The sequence below is a fragment of the Cetorhinus maximus genome, chromosome 31 (genome assembly GCF_964194155.1).
Source record: "Cetorhinus maximus chromosome 31, sCetMax3.hap1.1, whole genome shotgun sequence".
NCBI classification, from domain to species: domain Eukaryota; kingdom Metazoa; phylum Chordata; class Chondrichthyes; order Lamniformes; family Cetorhinidae; genus Cetorhinus; species Cetorhinus maximus.
Window position 1 is genome coordinate 20,679,709 of NC_135909.1, and position 19,453 is coordinate 20,699,161.

Consider the following 19,453-nt stretch of genomic DNA (forward strand, 5'->3'; position numbering starts at 1 on the left):
TTGTCTGTTTCACGGCCCGTTCCCCGGGCAGCAACAGACCTTTTCCTGTCTCGATGTGTCCACAGAAAGAGTAGGAGCCAATTTATTGTGGACTGGAGCCGTCTTCTCTCTGAACGTGAGACGTGCAAAGAGGTAACTTCTTTGGGGACATTTTAAATGAGTGTGAAACAACATAAACATGGTGAGAATTATTCCAAAAAGTTTATCAATCAGACACAAGATGCCAAAGATATAGTGTGTTTCGCGGTACTATAAATGCTGACTGTAATTTGGAGAAGTGTGCGATGGTGGTATAGTGGTGAGCATAGCTGCCTTCCAAGCAGTTGACCCGGGTTCGATTCCCGGCCATCGCAGTAGTGATTTATTTTTCAGCCTAATCCGTGGTCAGACCACAATTCCGGACACGTGGAGTTAATCTCTGTGGTTTCCAAAATGAGATAAAGAACAATAGAAAATGTGGGAAGATTTCCAACAAGAAAATAAAGGACGAACGAAATAAAATAGATCGAACATTTTCATCACTTGAGCCATTCTCAAATACATTGGCGCTTATTTTCAATTTGAAAACCCGTTTCAGCTCTGCCAGTTTGGCTCAGTCAAAGTCCGGCCCATTTTCTCATTGATATTTGAAAGTTGGTGAAATAAGTTACTCTGTGATTGGTTACAAAAGCCAACCAATGAGATTCCGAACACATTGACCATTCAGAAGTGGCCGACTGCATTCACCAGAAGATAGGGGAAGGGTGAGTGCGGGAGGAATTCTTCATTCGTGGTGTAAGTGTGTGTAAGATTGTAGAAAGACCGGCGGTAGAGCCCAGGACAAAGCCAAAGCCAAATCTCGCTCCTCCCGGGCTGGACTGCAGCTCCCCGCGGGCCGTGTTCACAGGCTCCTGAGAAAGAGCAGCTATGCTGAGCGTGTGGCTGCTGGAGCGCTCCGCTCTTCCGATTGTAACATTCCCGGCCGCTTTCAGGGGACAGGATCAGAAATCAGCCGTTTCTCTCTGTCCCGATGAAACCTGTATGAAGGAGTCGGTTGGTAACCTATGTTATTGCGTTTCCAGTGAGCTGAGATTGGCTCTGTTTTAAATCGCTGCTTTGTTACCGCCGGTTACAGATAAGAGATTGACACATTTAATCTGTTCCTAAAATAGCGCCAGGATTCTGTGACGCAAAATGCAATATTACAGCTCCTAAAGTGTGAGATTAAAATTGCCTGGAAATTAAGCCGTTCGGCTATTATCTTTTTTTCCGTCAAATTGGCGGGCTTTTCGAGTTTGAAAATATAAACCAATCGGCACTTCCAATTCCTGCTACCTGGCCCTCCGATTGGTTGAAGATTTGGATTGAGAATGGACTGACCAATCAGAGCTAGAGCCTGGCTAAAGCCTCTCAAACCATTCACAATGGTTAATTATAGAAGTTAGACTGACGGAATCTGTATCTTCCACCCCACCTGTACTTGAGTCCTAAAATAAACTTTTTTCCAACAGGCAAATAATTGAAGGAACCAGAATAAATATGGTGTTTCCTCCAGCCAAGCTAGAATGAAGATTCCCGCCGGCTCCTCCCACACAGTCCGTACATTATCACTGACAGAGCGCAGAGACACAGACAGGTCATCAATTTCACAGTCTCAGACAGCAGAAATAGTTCCAGAGTCACACTTTCCATCCATCAATCAAACTGTGCAGGAGAGATAGACGTTGTTTCCATGTTACCTCATGGACTCAGTACCACAGACGGGGAGTCCACATTCTCACCCACGACCCAATTTTCACCAGGTCAATACCACAATAGGACAGCCTCAGCTACAAACTAAATGTCAAATAAAACTGATCCATGTTTCCAGTTTCAAGTTTACAGTCTTAACCTTAATAATGTACACTGAGATTCATGTTATGCACCGGTCCAATATTTGCACACATCATTAGTTTATAAATTGCAGTATTAATTCCCACATTGTGTCCTGACACATACATTAGATGCAAATCCAAACCTTAAGTGCATTATCAGTTTGAGATACTCTAAAAGTGAGTATAACCTGAGATCCAAAGTCAGATTGTAGTTAAAACTCACCCTGATTAAGAAACTGAGATACAATATTAATTTGATGAGTATGGATTGAGCTATAAACTACATGCTAATTCTAAATCCTCACACAGTGTCAAATTAAAGATACTTTACCAATTCAGGACTGAGCTCCATTTTGCATTTGTGTGGAAATTCTGACTCAGAATCAGACACAATGCCACATATCAAATCGTTTTGTACAAGCTGGAGTTACACTTGCGGACCACTCCAGGATCAGATTAAAGGATACATTATCTTTCACAATTGTGTTCACAGTGACAGAGATTTAATACCATTGTTTGCTTTAAACCTACCATATCAGTGGCCTTTTGTTCTGCTGGAATTGTATGTGGAATGAATCCAAACTTATAATTAGTCCCAGAGACTGAAGGTTATATAATGAATCCCACACTCACACAGAGAATAATTCTCAGGCACATTTTCAGTGCCAGATGCTGAAAGATACAGGCTGTTCACTGCACTCACTCACAATAGCTGAATCTGAGTGATACTAAAGAAATATGACACACCAATTGTACCACTGAGAGATTTAGAAAGAATCCAAGCATCACACTGAGTAACAGATGCTGACAGATACAAATGGAAGACCACACACTAACACACACACAATAAATTCCACTTTCACATACAATACCAATGATTGAAAAACACCAATTGAACCTCAAAAATTTTATACCAAAGTTTGACAGACGTGGTACAGAATGAATCTCATGCCCACAAACAGAACTAAGTGATGAAAGAAACGCATGATTCCCACACTTCCTTTACAATATCACAGATACAGAGTTCCATTGACAGATCTGTATTGAATCTTACGCTGACACACGTTACGAGAGTCTGACATGTATGTAACGGATACAGAATGGATACTACACTCAAAATCCATACTTGGAAATATATCGCTTTTCCTTCACTCACTGGGTCAAAATCCTGGAACTCCTTTCCGAATAGTACTGAGGATGTACCTACACCACGTGCACTGCAGTGGCTCAAGAAGGTAGCCCACCACCACCTTCTCAAGGGCAACTAAGGATGGACAATAACTGCTGGCCTAGCCAGCGAAGCCAACATCCCACGAATGAATAAAAAAAAGGCACCAAAGACTTCAGATTCAGAATGATTTCCACGTTCACATACAGAAGTACTGATTGATAGAGTTAAACACACACACACCATTAAAAGATTCAGAATGAGTCCCAAACTCATTTGCATTACCAGAAAGTGACTGAGTACAAAACACTTGCACACCTGCAGTTCTACTGGCAGACTCAAAAAATGTCCAGACACTTATACAATACCAGAAAATGCAATATGCAGTCTGAATATGACACAGGTATATTGTACCAGAGAATGAGAGACACAGAATGACTCCAACACTCACTTTCAGCACCAGAAGCTGACTGATGGAGCAAAATCCTTCCACATACAGTTCCACTGACAGTTTCAGAATGTAACCCACCTATCTCAGTATCAGAAAATACTGATACAGATTAGGAATGGAATATAACACAAAAAAACTGTCCAAGAGAGTGACTGTTACAGAATAAATCCAAACATATTGGCAGATCCACTGACAATGTCTCCACACTCACATACAGTAACCAAGACTGACAGGTTCAGAATGTCTCTCAGTTTCACACAGTACCAGTGAGTGACATAGATATTGAATCCCACATTTACAAAATGGGCCAGAAAAGAATGTATCTCACTCTCAAATACAAAACAACAATCTGACGGTTTCAGCACAACATTATAACTTCTGCTTGGTATAACAAAATATTATGAAACGTCACCTTCACCGTTAGAAATTCCAAATACCTCCCTTCGCCGTCCAATAAAATGTGAATGGTTCTTCTCTGTCCTGTCGCTGTCTGAGTGTGCTGACATCTACTGGCCAGAGCTGAGAAGTGCACCAGAGCGGAACGTTTTTAAAAATTCAATGGATATGAGATTCGCTGGCTCGGCCATCATATTTATACAACCGGGAACACGTTTGTACTGCAGGGAAGCATTTTACACAACAACAAAGAACATTTCTCAACACCAGAGAGCACAATTCCACAGCAGGAAATAAATTCTAAACATGGGAAACACTTTAAAACCATAATGGAACAGTAGACGTCAAAAGCCAAGTAGCAGAGTGGCGCAGCGGAAGCGTGCTGGGCCCATAACCCAGAGGTCGATGGATCGAAACCATCCTCTGCTATTAACATTCTCATTAATGCCAAAAGGGAGCATTTCCGTTATTTGTATCAGCTTCCTGCAAAAATTCAATGTTTAACATGGTGTTTATTCACAGACGGACACAAGCTGTAAATGCTGTGAACACATCCGAACCAATTCCCTCAGCCCAGTGACCCCAAAGAACTGGCACAGACGTCGTAGTGGCCGCCTTCTACTCACTGTCATATTGTTAAGTCATTCGAAATTCCAGTGAGTCTCGATCCAACCTGATCAACCCTACCTCATTAGAAAACCCCCTCAGTCGAGGGAATATCCCAGTCACCTTTCTCGGGAACTGTCTTCAATTTAAGTTATGTCCATCCATCAGTAATCAGGCCAAATCAGCACCCATTATTCTAGGTGTGATGTCGCCAATGCCCTGAACAGCTGCAGCAAGGCTTCTCCGCTTTTCTATTCCAGTCCCCTTGCAATTAAGACCAACATTCCACCTGCCCTCCTAAGTATTTGATGCACCTAAATGATAACTTTTTCCCAATGATTCTTATACAGCAGCACCCATATCCATCTGTACTGCAGCATTCTGCAATGTCATCCAAACATTTTTTGTAATTCTTGTACAAGGATCCCTCTGTACCACAGGATTCTGCAGTGTCTCTCCATCTCAGTAATATTCCTCTCTCCTATGCTTCTTGCAGAAGTGGGCAACCTCACATTTTACTACATTGTACTTCCATTTTATCCCCACTCACTTGAACATCTACATATCTATGCAGACTCTTTCTCCACCCTCCGGTCTCACTCAGCTCTCACTCTCAGCTCCTCTGTCATAGTCCCAAGATTCTGACTGTTTAGGAAATTCTCGGATCTTTCTTTAGTTCAAGATGGATGACCTCACTCTTCCCAATGTTGACCACCACCGGCCACAGTTTTATTCACTCACTGAATCTGTCAATGACCCTTTGAAACTTGCTGCTCCCACATACGCTACTAACCATGTCACCTAACCTAGTGTTATCAGCAAACTTGAATATAGGCTGGAAGTTATTAAAATTTACAATAAAACAGAAAATGCTGTAAAAACTCAGCAGCCCTGGCAGCATCTGTGCAGAGAGGAACAGAGTTAACGTTTGAGTCCGTATTCTTCTTCAGAGCTCGCCACTACTTTACCCATTTTGTCCCTTATTCAATTTTGTATCCATGCTGCCGCTGCCCCTTTAATCCCAGCTGCTGGAATTTTACCAAGTTCATTATGTGGGACTTTTTCAAATCCCTTTGGAAGTCCAAACACACATCATCATCCTCGCTCCGCTGGTCAATGTTCTCTGACACATCATCAAAGAGCTTTATTAAGTATTTCAGTGCTGATTTTCTGTTAACCAATCTGTGCTGGTTATCATTTATCAACTCATGTTCTACCGAGCGACAATGAATTTTGTTCTGGATTATTGTCTTTAAACGTTTCCCCAGCACCAGCATGAGACTAACTGCTCTGTAGTTACTGGGTTTATCACTCTCCATTTTAAACACGGATGTAACATGAACAACCTGCAGTTGTCTGGCTTCACTCCCATATCCAAGGAGGATTGAAAGATTGTGGCTCGAGTCTCCGCTATTTCCACCCTTCATTCCCTCAGTAATCCAAGGTGTATCCGATGCGGATCGAGGAGCTTTCCTATTGTGAGCGGTGCCAGTCTTGTGATAGCTTCCACTTCATCTATTTTCATCCTATCCAATTTCCCCACCAATGACATTAGCAGCATCCGCTTGTTTTGTGATGACAGGTTTAGTGCAAAGTTTACAAGGCGAATACCAGGGATGGGCCGGTTGTCTTATGAGGTGAGGTTGAACAGGTTAGGCTTGTATCACATGGAGTTCGGGAGAGTAAGAGGCAACTAGATTCAAACCTTTAAGATCCTGAGGGTCTTGACAGAGTGGAGGTGGAAAGCACGTTTCCTCTTGTAGCAAAATCTGGAACTAGGGGTCACTGTTTACAAATAAGGGGTCGCTCATTTCAGACAGAGTTAAGGATTTATTTTCTATCTGAGGGTCGAGCGTCTTTGGATCTCTCTTCCTCAAAAGCTGGTGGAAGCAGAGTCTTTGAATATTTTAACGGCAGAGTTAGATAGATTCTTGATTAACAAGGGGGGGAGTGAAAGGTTATTGGGGGTAGGCAGGAATGTGAGGCTGAGGTTACAATCAGATCAGGCAGGGTCTTACTGAATGGCGGAGAAGGCTCGAGGGGCTGAGTGGCCTACTCCTGCTGCTAATTAGTTTGTTTGTATGTTCTCATTTAGTACGTCAGCCATGCCCTCTCCCCAGACAGGATCTCCAAATCAGCCCCACTTAAAGTGACTGCCCTAATGCTGGTAAAAAATCTTCAGTGTTTTCGGTTGTTACCTGCAAATCTTTTCTCATACACTCTCCTTTCTGATCTAATTTCCTTTTTCCATCTCTCCCCTGCACTTTCTGTATTCTGCTTGGTTCTGTAATGTATTATGAATCTAACTATTATCATCGGTCTTATTTGGAGTTCCCACAGAGCACAGGATGTGTAGGCAACAGCTCTCAGCTGTCCCAACATTTCACTGAAATGAGTTGTCTATTTAATTAAAGTTCTCGTTATTTAGAGAGTTCCACTCCTTCCCTCTTGTACTTTTGCTGCAGTATCTCAGTTAAAATTACACAGCAGCTCCTTCCCTCTCTGCACTTAACCCTCACTTGCAAAAAATTGAAATTTTTAAGTCTTCACTCTGAAATTTACTCTCTCTGTGTTTGAGCTCACAGGTCACTTGAGTTCTTGTTTGTAATTTAATTGCTCCACGTAATTTACCTGAAAGTAAGATTTGATTTTGAATATCAATTCATTTGCACTGTAATTCCAGTTTATTTCAATTCAATATATCAACAAACTAGAAGTTTGCTCCTAGTTTCTATGTTTTCCAGCGAAAATCTAGAGGTGACTTATTTGTTCTGCAATAACGTGCCTGCTCAACTCAGGTCAATAAATCCTGTTCTAAACAGAATGCTTTATCCAGACAATGCATCCACCTGATGAGCTGATGGTGCACGGAGCACTCAGCTTTTACTCACTGATCTTCACAAGAGTTGATTCAGTTTTGATGTTGACTTGTTCGCTGGTGTCGATTTACTCAGACTCTTCACCTGATTTCTGTGCTGTCCAATGAAGCTTTCTCAGCAGAGTTCTCATGATAACTTGACTTTTCTTCATAGGATTTCAAACTTGATGGTTTTTGAACTATTTCATCAAATGATTTCGTTTTGTAAACGTCACAATCGCTCTCATGATCAGGCAGAAAGTTTAACTGCTGCGTTTTCAAGCAGCCGGCAGCTTTATTTGAGATGTCATTGAGACAGGATTTTGAATTTGAATCCAGTCACAAAATGTTCCAATGAAGCTCAAGGTTCACTAGAGGAACAGCGGCTCATCCTTCAATGAGGAACTTTACAGCCTTCCAGTGTGAACATTCAGCTCAACAATATCGCTCTGTAAAAACTGCCAACATTCTGGTTTCCTTCTGTTCGCAGATGTGGGTTTGAGCCTCGGTTTCACTGAGATGTTCTGAATTGATCTTTTTCTTGACGTCACAAAGCGCTTTATTATTCAACACGTCTGTCCATTACAGGGGCTGATGGAAGATCCAATCAGTGAGGTGCGCATTCACCCTTTTGAAACATTATTTCAGGGGATGTGAGCGTCGCTCGCAAGGCCAGTCTTTGTTACTCACCCCAAATTGTCCTTAAACTCAGTGTCTTTCTCAGTGGACAGTTAGGAATCAACCTCATATGTAGGCCAGACCAGGGAAGACATCAGCGAAACACCACATAGATTAAATTGCATGTATTAATTATTGAGTTTAATTTCCATCAGCAACTATGGTGGGAAATGAACCCAAGTCCCCGGAATATTTCCACTGCTCCAATGTTTCCCCTTAGAGAGAGATGGAAATATCAAGTCGAATGGACTCTAAGTCGGATCCCCATGTAATTATTAACAAAAGTATAGAATCCAAGATCTTACAAGAAAAGTCGAAGCAAGCTGGCCTCATAACCTGGGTTGGTGAATCACATCAATGATTCCAGGCAGAGCTTCTGCAAAATCACCGCAATAAGGGGGAAACAGTTGATAAAGTAACGACGAAGGTGGGATTCAAACCCGCGCGTGCAAAGCACAATGGATTAGCAGTCCATCGCCTTAACCACTCGGCCACCTCGTCACAAAAAGCGTTCTATTAAACCCCCTTCTATACTTATTGCATCCATGAACCGTCGAAATAAATGATCCTCTTTGGTACAGGTCCTGAATATTCGGCCAGATGTATAAAGATGGAAACGTAGTTTATGTCATTAAAATAAATGTGCACCACAACAGATCAGGGACTGTTGCAAACCGACTGATGTGAAACACTTCAACACTTCAACCTAATATTCAACATGTTTCTACACAGTGTGAAAACCCACCGCGGAAAGTCGGAAATTACAAGCATTTGGCAGTAAAAAGAAACCCTCCCAGCTCACTGCAAGCACTGGAACACAGCTAAAATGTGGTAAATTAAAATGAAACACTGGGGTTCCCAGCTCTGCTTGTCCTTTCAGTCAAGATTGAAACTGAGTGCAATCAGCCTCCCACGTGAATCCACAAATAGACAGTTCACTCATTTGATGCATTAGAATAAATTCAGAGTCTCATGTCATGGAGAAACGTTCTTTAAACTTGGCATTCATTTATATCAGGTGTGTTGATGTGATGCATTCCCTGCAATGACTTCACGGGTCCTGATTTCCGGAACTGCCACCACCTCGAGCACGAAAGAAAATGCTGCATTAAGATGGGCTCGTCCGGGAATTGAACCCGGGTCCTTTCGCATATTAACTCAATGGAAAGTCCAATGCGAGAACCATGCCCCTAGACCAACGAGCCACCAGCGTAACAAAACGCCATCAAGGAATACTTTCATTGTCACACAAGGTGTATCAATAAGCGATTTACATTTCATGCTGGAAATCTTTTCCAATGTTTTAGAAACCCCGGGGACGACTCCAACCAGTGGAGAGTTTCCCGCGGTTTTTGCCTGGATTTTCCTGATTTTTTTGTGGACAAGACAGACCTGAGCAATTTCCCACATTGCCGGGTAGATGCCAGTCTTGTAGCTGTAATGGAACAACTTGGTGAGGAGCGAGACTATGTCTAGAGCACAGGTTTTCAGTACTGCTGCAGGAATGGTGTCAGGGCCCAAAGTCTTTGCAGTTACCCGTGCCTTCAGCCATTTTTTGATTTCACTTGGAGTGAGTGGAGCTGGCTGAAGACGGTCATCTGTGATGCATTTCCCCAACTTTGTGCAAAAGCAAAACTGAGGGAATCACATACGTGGCTCTATGAAACTCATCAGCTAAGCGGTGAAAGGTGACACTATTTATCACAAGTGGGTTCTATTAATTCAGACACAGATTTGGTGCAAAAGTAGTGCGACACACACATTTTTCTGATCTGCAGTTAGGTGTGGTCCCGCTGTGATGTTTACATACTCGTGAGTTGAGAAGGTGTAGGCGCTATCTGGTTGAGGTAATTGAGATGATTAATAGGTTTTAATGCGGAGAAACGATTTCCTCTTGTCGGGGAATACAGAACAAATGTATAAAACCTTAAGCTTAGAGTGAAGCCATTTAATAGTGACGTCAGGGAGCAATTGGCTTTGCACCCCCTCTATCAAGAAAAACTGGAAACCTGGAGGGAACTGAAACAGCGGCTGATCCTTCAATGAGGAACTTTACAGCCTTCCAGTGTGAACATTCAGCTCAACAATATCGCTCTGTAAAAACTGCCAACATTCTAATTTCCTTCTGTTCGCAGATGCGGGTTTGAGCCTCGGTTTCACTGAGATGTTCTGAATTGATCTTTTTCTTGACGTCACAAAGCGCTTTATTATTCAACACAGAGATGCTCTCGTCGGGACCTGGAAAAATTTATTAATTTTGCTTCCAATCTCCACCCCTCCATCATTTTCACATGGTCCATCTCTGACACTTCCCTTCCCTTCCTTGACCTCTCTGTCTCAATTTATGATGATAGACTGTCCACCAATATCCATTACAAGCCTACCGACTCCCACAGGTACCTCGACTACAGCTCCTCACACCCCGCTTCTTGTAAGGACTCCATCCCATTCTCTCAGTTCCTTCGCCTCCGTCGCATCTGTTCTGATGACGCTACCTTCAAAAACGGCTCCTCTGACATGTCCTCATTCTTCCTTAACCGAGGTTTTCCACCCATGGTCGTTGACAGGGCCCTCAACCGTGTCCAGCCCATATCCCGCGCATCCGCCCTCACGCCTTATCCTCCTTCCCAGAAACATGATAGGGTCCCCCTTGTCCTCACTTATAACCCCACCAGCCTCCGCATTCAAAGGATCATCCTCCGCCATTTCCGCCAACTCCAGCATGATGCCACCACCAAACACATCTTCCCTTCACCCCCACTGATGGCATTCCGTAGGGATCGTTCCCTCCGGGACACCCTGGTCCACTCCTCCATCACCCCCTACTCCTCAACCCCCACCTATGGCACCTCCCCATGCCCACGCAGAAGATGCAACACCTGCCCCTTCACTTCCTCTCTCCTCACCGTCCAAGGGCCCAAATACTCCTTTCAAGTGAAGCAGCATTTCACTTGCATTTCCCCTAACTTAGTCTACTGCATTCGTTGCTCCCAATGCGGTCTCCTCTACATTGGAGAGACCAAACGCAAACTGGGCGACCGCTTTGCAGAACGCCTGCGGTCTGTCCGCAAGAAAGACCCAAACCTCCCTGTCGCTTGCCATTTTAACACTCCACCCTGTTCTCTTGCCCACATGTCTGTCCTTGGCTTGCTGCATTGTTCCAGTGAAGCCCAACGCAAACTGGAGGAACAGCACCTCATCTTCCGACTAGGCACTTTACAGCCTTCTGGGCTGAATATTGAATTCAACAACTTTAGATCGTAAACTCCCCCTCCCCCCATCCCCACCCCGTTTCTCCCCCCTCCCTTTTTTTTCAATAATTTATATAGATTCTTCTTTTCCCACCAATTTCCATTATTTTTAAATCTAAAACTAAAACTTTGTTAGTCTTTCCACCCCACCCCCACTAGAGCTGTACCTTGAGTGTCCTGCCTTCCATTCTTAATTAGCCCTATTCTTAGATAATATCACCACCTTCAACACCTCTTTGATCCTTTTGTCTGTGTCATCTTTTGATTATCTGCTCCTATCACTGCTTGCTTATCCCCACAATCACTCCACCCTCAACTTCTCTCTCCCCCCGCCCCCCCACCTTAGACCAGCTTATATTTCACCTGTCTCCTAACTATGCTCAGCTCTGCCGAAGGGTCATGAGGACTCGAAACGTTAACTGATTTCTTCTCCACCGATGCTGCCAGACCTGCTGAGTTTTTCCAGGTAATTCTGTTTTTGTTTATTATTCAACACGTCTGTCCATTACAGGGGCTGATGGAAGATCCAATCAGTGAGGTGCACATTCACCCTTTTAAAACATTATTTCAGGGGATGTGAGCGTCGCTCGCAAGGCCAGTCTTTGTTACACATCCCAAACTGTCCTTGAACTCAGTAGCTTTCTCAGCGGCAGTTAGGAATCAACCTCATATATAGGCCAGCCCAGGGAAGATATCAGTGAACCAGCACTGAGATTAGCGTTTAATTGCAGGTTTTAATTATTGAGTTTAATTTCCATCAGCAACTATGGTGGGAAATGAAATCATGTCCCTGGAATATTTCCACTGCTCCAATGTTTCCCCTTCGAGAGAGATGGAAATATCATGTTGAATGGACTCTAAGTCGGATGCCCATGTTATTGTGAACAAAAGTATTGAATCCAAGATCTTACAAGAAAAGTCGAAGCAAAATGGCCTCATAACTTGGGTTGGAGAATCACATCAGTGATTCCAGGCAGAGCTTCTGCAAAACCACCGGAATAAGATGGAAACAGTTGATAAAGTAACGACGAAGATGGGACTCGAACCCATACGTGTAAAGCATAATGGATTAGCAGTCCATCGCCTTAACTTCTCGGTTATAGTTTTTGCTTGAACAAGCCTTTGAAATAAATGATCCTCTTTGGTACAGGCCCTAAATATTCGGCCAGATGTGTAAAGATGGAAGTGTAGTTTATGTCATTAAAATAAATGTTCCTCACGTCAGATCAGGGACTGTTGTAAACCGACTGATGTGAATCACTTCAACACTTCACCCTAATATCCAACATCTAACCGCAGATCAGAAATATGTGTGTGTGTCGCACATGGTCATGGCTACTTTTGCACCAAATCTGTGTCTGAATGAATGGAACCCGTTTGGGATAAACACTGTCGCCTTTCACCACTTAGCTGATGAGTTTCCTAGGGCCACGTATGTGATTCCCTCAGTTCTGCTTTTGCACAAGCTGGGGAAATGCATCACAGATGTCAGTCTTCAGCCAGCTCCATTCACTCCAAGTGAAATCAAGAAATGACTGAAGGCACGGGTAACTGCAAAAACTTCGGGCCCTGACACCATTCCTGCAGCAGTACTGAAAAACTGTGCTCCAGAAATAGCCTCGCCCCTCGCCAAGTTGTTCCAGTGAAGCCACAAGACTGGCATCTACCCGGCAATGTGGGAAATTGCTCAGGTCTGTCTTGTCCACAAAATAAAACCAGGAAAATCCAACCGGCAAAAACCGCCCCATCAGTCTTCTCTAGTTTATCAAGAAGGTGAGGGAAAATGTCTTCGACAGTGCGATGAAGTAGCACTTACTCAGCAACAACCCGCTCACTGAAGCTCAGTTTGTTTCCTGCCAGGGTCACTCAGCTCCTGACCTCACTGCAGCCTTTGTCCAAACCTGAAGAAAACAGCCGAATTCAAGACGTGAGGTGCAAGTGACTGCACTTGAGTTCAAAGAAGCATTTGACCTAATGTGGCATCAAGGAACTCCAGCAAAACTGAAGTGAAAGGAAATAAGGCGGGAAACTCTCCAATGGTTGGAGTCGTCCCCGGGGTTTGTAAAACATTGGAAAAGATTTCCAGCATGAACTGTAATTCGCTTTTGTTTGATGCACTTTGTGTGACAATGAAAGGATTCCTTGGTTGCGTTGGGTTATGCAGGTGGCTCGTTGGTCTAGGGGCATGATTCTCGCTTTGGGACTTTCCGTTGGGTTAATATGCGAGAGGTCCCGGGTTCAATTCCCGGACGAGCCCATCTTAATGCAGCTTTATTTTTCGCGCTCGAGGTGGTGGCACTTCCGGAAATCAGGACCAGGTTTGAACACCCGGGAAGTCATTGCAGGGAATGCATCACTTCAACACACGCGATTTAAACGAATGCCAAGTTTAAACAACGTTTCTCCTTGCCATGAGACTCTGAATTTATTCTAATGCATCAAATGAGGGAACTGTCTACTTCTGGATTCACGTGGAAGGCTGATGGCACTCGGTTTGAAATGTTGATTGAAATGACAAGCAGAGGTGGGAGTCCCGTGTTTCATGTGGCCCAGAGGTTACGGCGATGGACTGCTCATCGCTTGTTCTTTGTATGCATGACTTCGAATCCCACCTTCGTCGTAACTTCAACTGTTTCTTCCTTCGTGCGGTGATTTTGCAGAAGCTTTGCCTGGAATCACGAATGTGATACTGCAACCCAAATAATGAGCCCAGGTTGCACAGACTTTTCTTGTAACGTCTCGGGTTCGATCTTTTTGTTAACATTAACATGGCGAACCATTCGACTTGATATTTCCAGCTCTCTCTAAGGGGAGACAGTGGAGCAGTGGAAATATTCCGGGGACTTGGGTTCATTTCCCACCAGAGTTGCTGGTGGAAATTAAACTCAATAATTAAAACCTGCAAATAAACGCTAACCTCAGTGCTGGTTCACTGGTGTCTTCCCTGGTCTGGCCTACATATGAGTTTGATTCCTAACTGCCCGCTGAGAAAGACACTGAGTTCAAGGACAGTTTGGGATGTGTAACAAAGACGGGCCTTGCGAGCGACTCTCACATCCCCTGAAATAATGTTTTAAAAGGGTGAATGCGCACCTCACTGATTGGATCTTTCATCGGCCCCTGTAATGGACAGACGTGTTGAATAATAAAGCATTTTGTGACTTAAAGAAAAAGATCAATTCAGAATATCTCAGTGAAACAGAAGGAATTCTCTTTAAGCTGCTCTACAGACACTTTCATGGTTCAGTGGAAGAATATAATTTCTCTGCCTTCACGGAATGAGGCCAGGCAGGAGCAGATACACGTATCTCAATGATCAGACAATGTAGGTCAGGAAGCGTGTGTTTCGATGGTGGATGGATTCCTCTGTGAGGAATCTCTGGGAGGAGTTTTTGCTGCGGAATGTTTGTCTGTTTCAGTTTTTCCGCAGTAGGTTTTCACACTGTGGAGATACATGCTGGACATGGTGTTGAAATGTTTCGCATCAGTCCATTCACACCAGTCCCTGAACTGATGCGATGGAAATTTCGTCGGCTAACAGAAACTCCATTTCCATTTTGATCATCTGGCTGAATATTCAGGACCTGTGCCAAAGAGGATCATTTAGTTCAACAGCACATGGATGCCAACGCTCCATGACGTCGTTAGATAAGTGTCATGCATGTGGCGAGGTGGTCCAGAGTTTAAAGCTGTGAATCCATTATGTTTCCCACGCGTGAGTTTGAATCCAGTTTTTGTATGGGACAGCGTTATGCAGAATGGAAATCAGAAATTATCATTGTGATATCAGACCCAAGTTATGAGGGCAGACGGATTGTCTCGACATTTCTTGTAATTCCTTGAATAACTATATTTAAGGTTTGATCTGATGGCGATGCGCACGATGATTAAATGACTCGCTAGCTTCGTTATTTAACCTGGCGGACAGTCTGCAAACCAAGCGGGAACTTACCTTGTTCAGGGGCGTTGACAAGAAGAACGTCTTCACGCGAAGAGTATTGGAAATCAAGAAGTCTCCCCCACAGAAGCTACTGCGGCTGAGAGACAATGGAAACATTACAAAAAGATGATTCATATTGTTTATTATTATTTATTCCTTCACCGGAATTGGCTCTCGCTGGCTAAGCCATCAGTTATTGCCCATCCCTGACTGTCCTCGAGAACTTGAAACCGCAGCAGTCCATGTGGTGTAGGTACACTCACAATGATGTTAGGAACCGAGTTCCACAATGTTGTGCCAGTGACAGTGAAGAAACAGCGATATAGCTCCAAGTCAGGATGGTGTGTGGCTTGAAGAAGAACTTGCAGGTGGTTGTGTTCCCATGCATCTGCTGCCATTGGCCTCCTAGGCGGTAGATTTCACGGGTTTGTAAGTTGTTGTGGACGGAGACTTGGTGAGTTACAGCAGTGCATCTTTGTAGATGGTATACACGGCCGCCACTGTGCGTCGATGTTGGAGGGATTGGATGTAAACGGTGTTGTATTAGGTGCCAAGCAAGCGGGCTGCTTTGTCCCATATGTTGTCGCGCTTCTTGAGTGCTCTTGGAGTTTCAAGCATTCAAGCAAATGGAAAGTATTCAGAAGGCGTCTGACCTGTGCCTTGTGGATGTGGGAAAGGTTTTGGGCTGGGGGGAGCGGAGTCCCTCTTTGCAGAACTGCTTTTGTAAGCACAGTATTTGTATGTCTAGTCCAATATAGTGTCTGCTGAATCGTAACATCCAGGATGTGAATGGTGCTTTATTCAGCGATGTTAATTCCATTGAGCTTCAGGGGAGATAATTGGATTCTCTCTGGCTGGAGATGGTCACTGCCTGGCAACTGGTGTGGCACAATTCTTACTTGCCACCTATCAGCCCATGCCGGAATATTGTTCAGACCTCACTGTTCATGCAACGGACAACTTCAGAACCTCATGACTCGCAAATGGTGCTAAACATTGCGCAAATCATCTGCAAACATCCCCAATTCTGAATCTATTTTGCCGGGCAGGTCATTGATGAAGCAGCTGAAATTGCTTGGACATACATCTGTAACGTAGAGGCTGCAGTGCAGCTTCGCCAGAATGATAGTCGGATGAACTAGACTGGCAGGGGGATGGGGACCTGAGAGGGGAGACACAAGACAGGGAAACAAAGATAGAAACTAAAGACAGAAAAGCAAAAACATCAGAAGTAGAAGGCAGAGGAAACGGAGGCTGCAGCAAATAGGGCCAGAGTACAAAGAAAGATGTGTAAAAAGAAAAGCCTAAAGACACTGTAGCTGAATGCATGGAGCATTTGTAATAAGGTGGGTGAATTAACAATGCAAATAGATGTCAACGCATAGGATATGGTTGTGATTACACAGACATGGCTGCAGGGTGATCAATGCTGGGAGCTGAATATCCAATGGTGTTCGATATTTAGGAAGAACAGGCAAAAAGGAAAAGTAGGTGGCGTGGCATTTTTAGTTAACGATGACACCAATACAATATTGAGAGAAAATCTAGATGCAGAATCAATCTAGGTGGAGCTATGACGCAATCAGGTGCGGGAAACATTCGCGGGAGGGGTATACAGGCTTCCAAACAGAAGTGGTAAGGTAGTGGGTGGCATTAGACAGGAAATTAGAAATGCATGTAACAAGTGTGCTACAGTTGTCATGGGTGACTTTAATTTACATATAGAGTGGACAAAGCAAATAATCAATAACACTGTGGTAAATGATGGAGTGTGCTTGAAATAGCTTTTTTGACAAGTACATCGAAGAACTAACTAGAGAACAGGCTATAATAGATTTGTTTATTTTTTCAATGAGACGGGGTTAATGAATAATCTTGTTGTGCGAAGTCCGTGAGGGAACAGTGACCATAATATGAAATAACTCTTTCTTAGGTTATAAAATGAAGTAATCCAATCCAAAACTATGGTCCAAAATCAAAACAAAGGAAACTGCGGTGGCATGAGGAGTGATTTGGCTAAAATCGATTGGGGAACTTCATTAAAAGGCATGACGGTGGGTAGGCAATGATTACTACTTAAGGAATGAATTCATGCATTGCTACATGTGTATATTCCTTTCTGGCGCAAAAAGACAACAGGAAAAGTGACCCAGCCATGGCGAACAAAATAAATGAAGGATAGTATTAGTTCCAAAGAGCAGTCATATAAATTTGCTGGAAAAAGTAGCAAGCCTGTGGATTGGAAGCAGTTTAGAATTCAATAAAGGAGAACCAAGAGGTTAATTAAGAGAGGAAAAATAGAGAATGAGAGTAAACTTGAAAGATACATAAAGAGTATTGTAAAAGCTTATATAAGTACGCAGAAGAAAAAGATTAATGAAGACAAATGTAGGGCCCTTACATTTCGAAACAACAAAATTTACAATAGAGAACAAGGATGTAGCAGGGCAATTCAACAACCACTTTAGTTCTATCCTCATGGAGGAAGACACCAGTAGATTCCCATAAATTCCAGCGAACCAAAGGTCAAGTGAGAAGGAGGAATTGAAGAGAATTAGCATTCCTAAAAAAGGAGCGCTGAATTAATTAATGGCACTGAAAGCCAATAAATCCCCAGGGCCTGACAATCTACATTCCACGGTACTAAAGAACGTGGCCATGGAAATAATGGATGCGCTGGTTACCATCTTCCAAATTTCTGTAGATTCTAGAATAGTCCAGCAGACTGTAGGATGTCAAATGTAACCCCACTACTTAAAAAAGGGGGAGGGGAAAAACAGGGTATTACAGTTCGGTTAGCCTGACATGAGGGAAAATGCGATAGTCTATCATAAAGGATGTGATAACAAGAAACTTAGAAAACATCAACGGGATTAGACAAAATTAACAGACATTTATGAAAGGGAAATCATGTTTGACAATGCTGCTGGAGGTTATTTGAGGACGTAACTAACAGAATAGATATGGGAGCGCCAGTGGATGTGGTGTATTTTTTATTTTCAGGAAGCTGTTGATAAAGCCCCATGTAAGAGGTCTGTGTGCAAAATTTAAGCACATGGGATTGGGGGTGATATTTTGGTGTGGATTGAGAATTGGTTGGCAGACAGGAAACAGAGAGTAGGAATAAATGGGTATTTTTCGGAATGGCAGACGGTGACCAGTAGGGTACCACAGGGATCAGTGCTTGGGCCCCAGTTTTTCACAATACATATCATTGACTTGGATGAGGGAATCAAATGTAATATTTCCATGTTATCAGACGACAAGGAACTTCATCGAAGTGTGAATGGTGAGGATGATGTAAAGAGGCTTCAAGGCGATTAAGGGAAGTTGAGTGAGTGACAAAATATATGGTAGATGCAGTTTTAGATGGATAAATGTTGAATTTATCCACTTTTGTAGGATAAACACAATGGCAGAATATTATTTCAATGTTGATACATTGGGAAATGTTGATGTTCAAATGGACCTGGGTGTCCTTGTACATCAAACACTGAAAACAAGCACGCAGATGCAGCAAGCAGTTAAGAAGGCAAATGGTATATTGGCCTTAATTGCAAGGCCTCTTGAGCACAGCAGAAAGGGTGTCTTGCTGCAGCAGTGCAGGGCCTTGGTGCGGCCACTCCTGGAGTATTGTGTGCAGTTTTGGTCTCCTTCCCGAGGAAAGGATATACTTGTCAAAGTGGAAGTGCATCGAAAGTTCACCAGAATGATTCCAGGGATGGCAGGATTGTCGTTTGAGGAAAGATTGGGCCGACTAGGCCTGTATTCACTGGAGTTTCGAAGAATAAGAGAGGTTCTCATTGAAACCTATACAATTCCGGCAGGGCTGGACAGACTGGATGTATAGTGGATATTTCTCCTTGCTGAGAGGTCCAGACAAGGGGTAAGAATCTCATGATTCGGGGTTGGCCATTTAGGACTGAGATGAGGAGAAACGTCTTCACTCAGACGGTGATAAAGTTGTGGAATTCTCTACCACAGAGGCCTCATCACTGAATATATTCAGGAAAGAAATGGATTTCTGAACTCGAAAGGCATCAAGGGGCATGGGGAAAGAGCGAGAGTGTGGCATTGAGATAGAGAATCAGCCATGACGATATTGAATGGCAGAGCTGGTTCGAAGGGTTGAATAGCCTACTCTTTCTTCGATGTTTCTAAAAGGATTAAAGAGTGGTGGTAGGTTGGAATCATAGCATCATAGAATGGTTATAGCACAGAATGAGGCCATTCATCCAACATTGTCCATGTCA

The 19,453-nt window shown here is 43.4% G+C and overlaps 1 protein-coding gene and 4 non-coding genes across 5 annotated transcripts in view; 3 read left to right on the forward strand and 2 right to left on the reverse strand.

Moving 5' to 3' along the window:
* The window catches only part of LOC144670314 (histone H2B-like), a 1,149,071-nt gene that overhangs the window by 993,529 nt on the left and 136,089 nt on the right, over positions 1-19,453 (reverse strand). The gene's annotated exons all lie outside the window — the stretch shown is intronic.
* On the forward strand, positions 282-353 carry trnag-ucc (transfer RNA glycine (anticodon UCC)). Its single transcript has one exon. It is a non-coding gene; the product is annotated as a tRNA-Gly (tRNA).
* trnam-cau (transfer RNA methionine (anticodon CAU)) lies at positions 4,226-4,297 on the forward strand. Its single transcript has one exon. It is a non-coding gene; the product is annotated as a tRNA-Met (tRNA).
* Positions 8,429-8,510, reverse strand: trnas-gcu (transfer RNA serine (anticodon GCU)). The gene has a single exon. It is a non-coding gene; the product is annotated as a tRNA-Ser (tRNA).
* Positions 13,427-13,517, forward strand: trnap-ugg (transfer RNA proline (anticodon UGG)). The gene is given in 2 exon segments: positions 13,427-13,462; positions 13,482-13,517. It is a non-coding gene; the product is annotated as a tRNA-Pro (tRNA).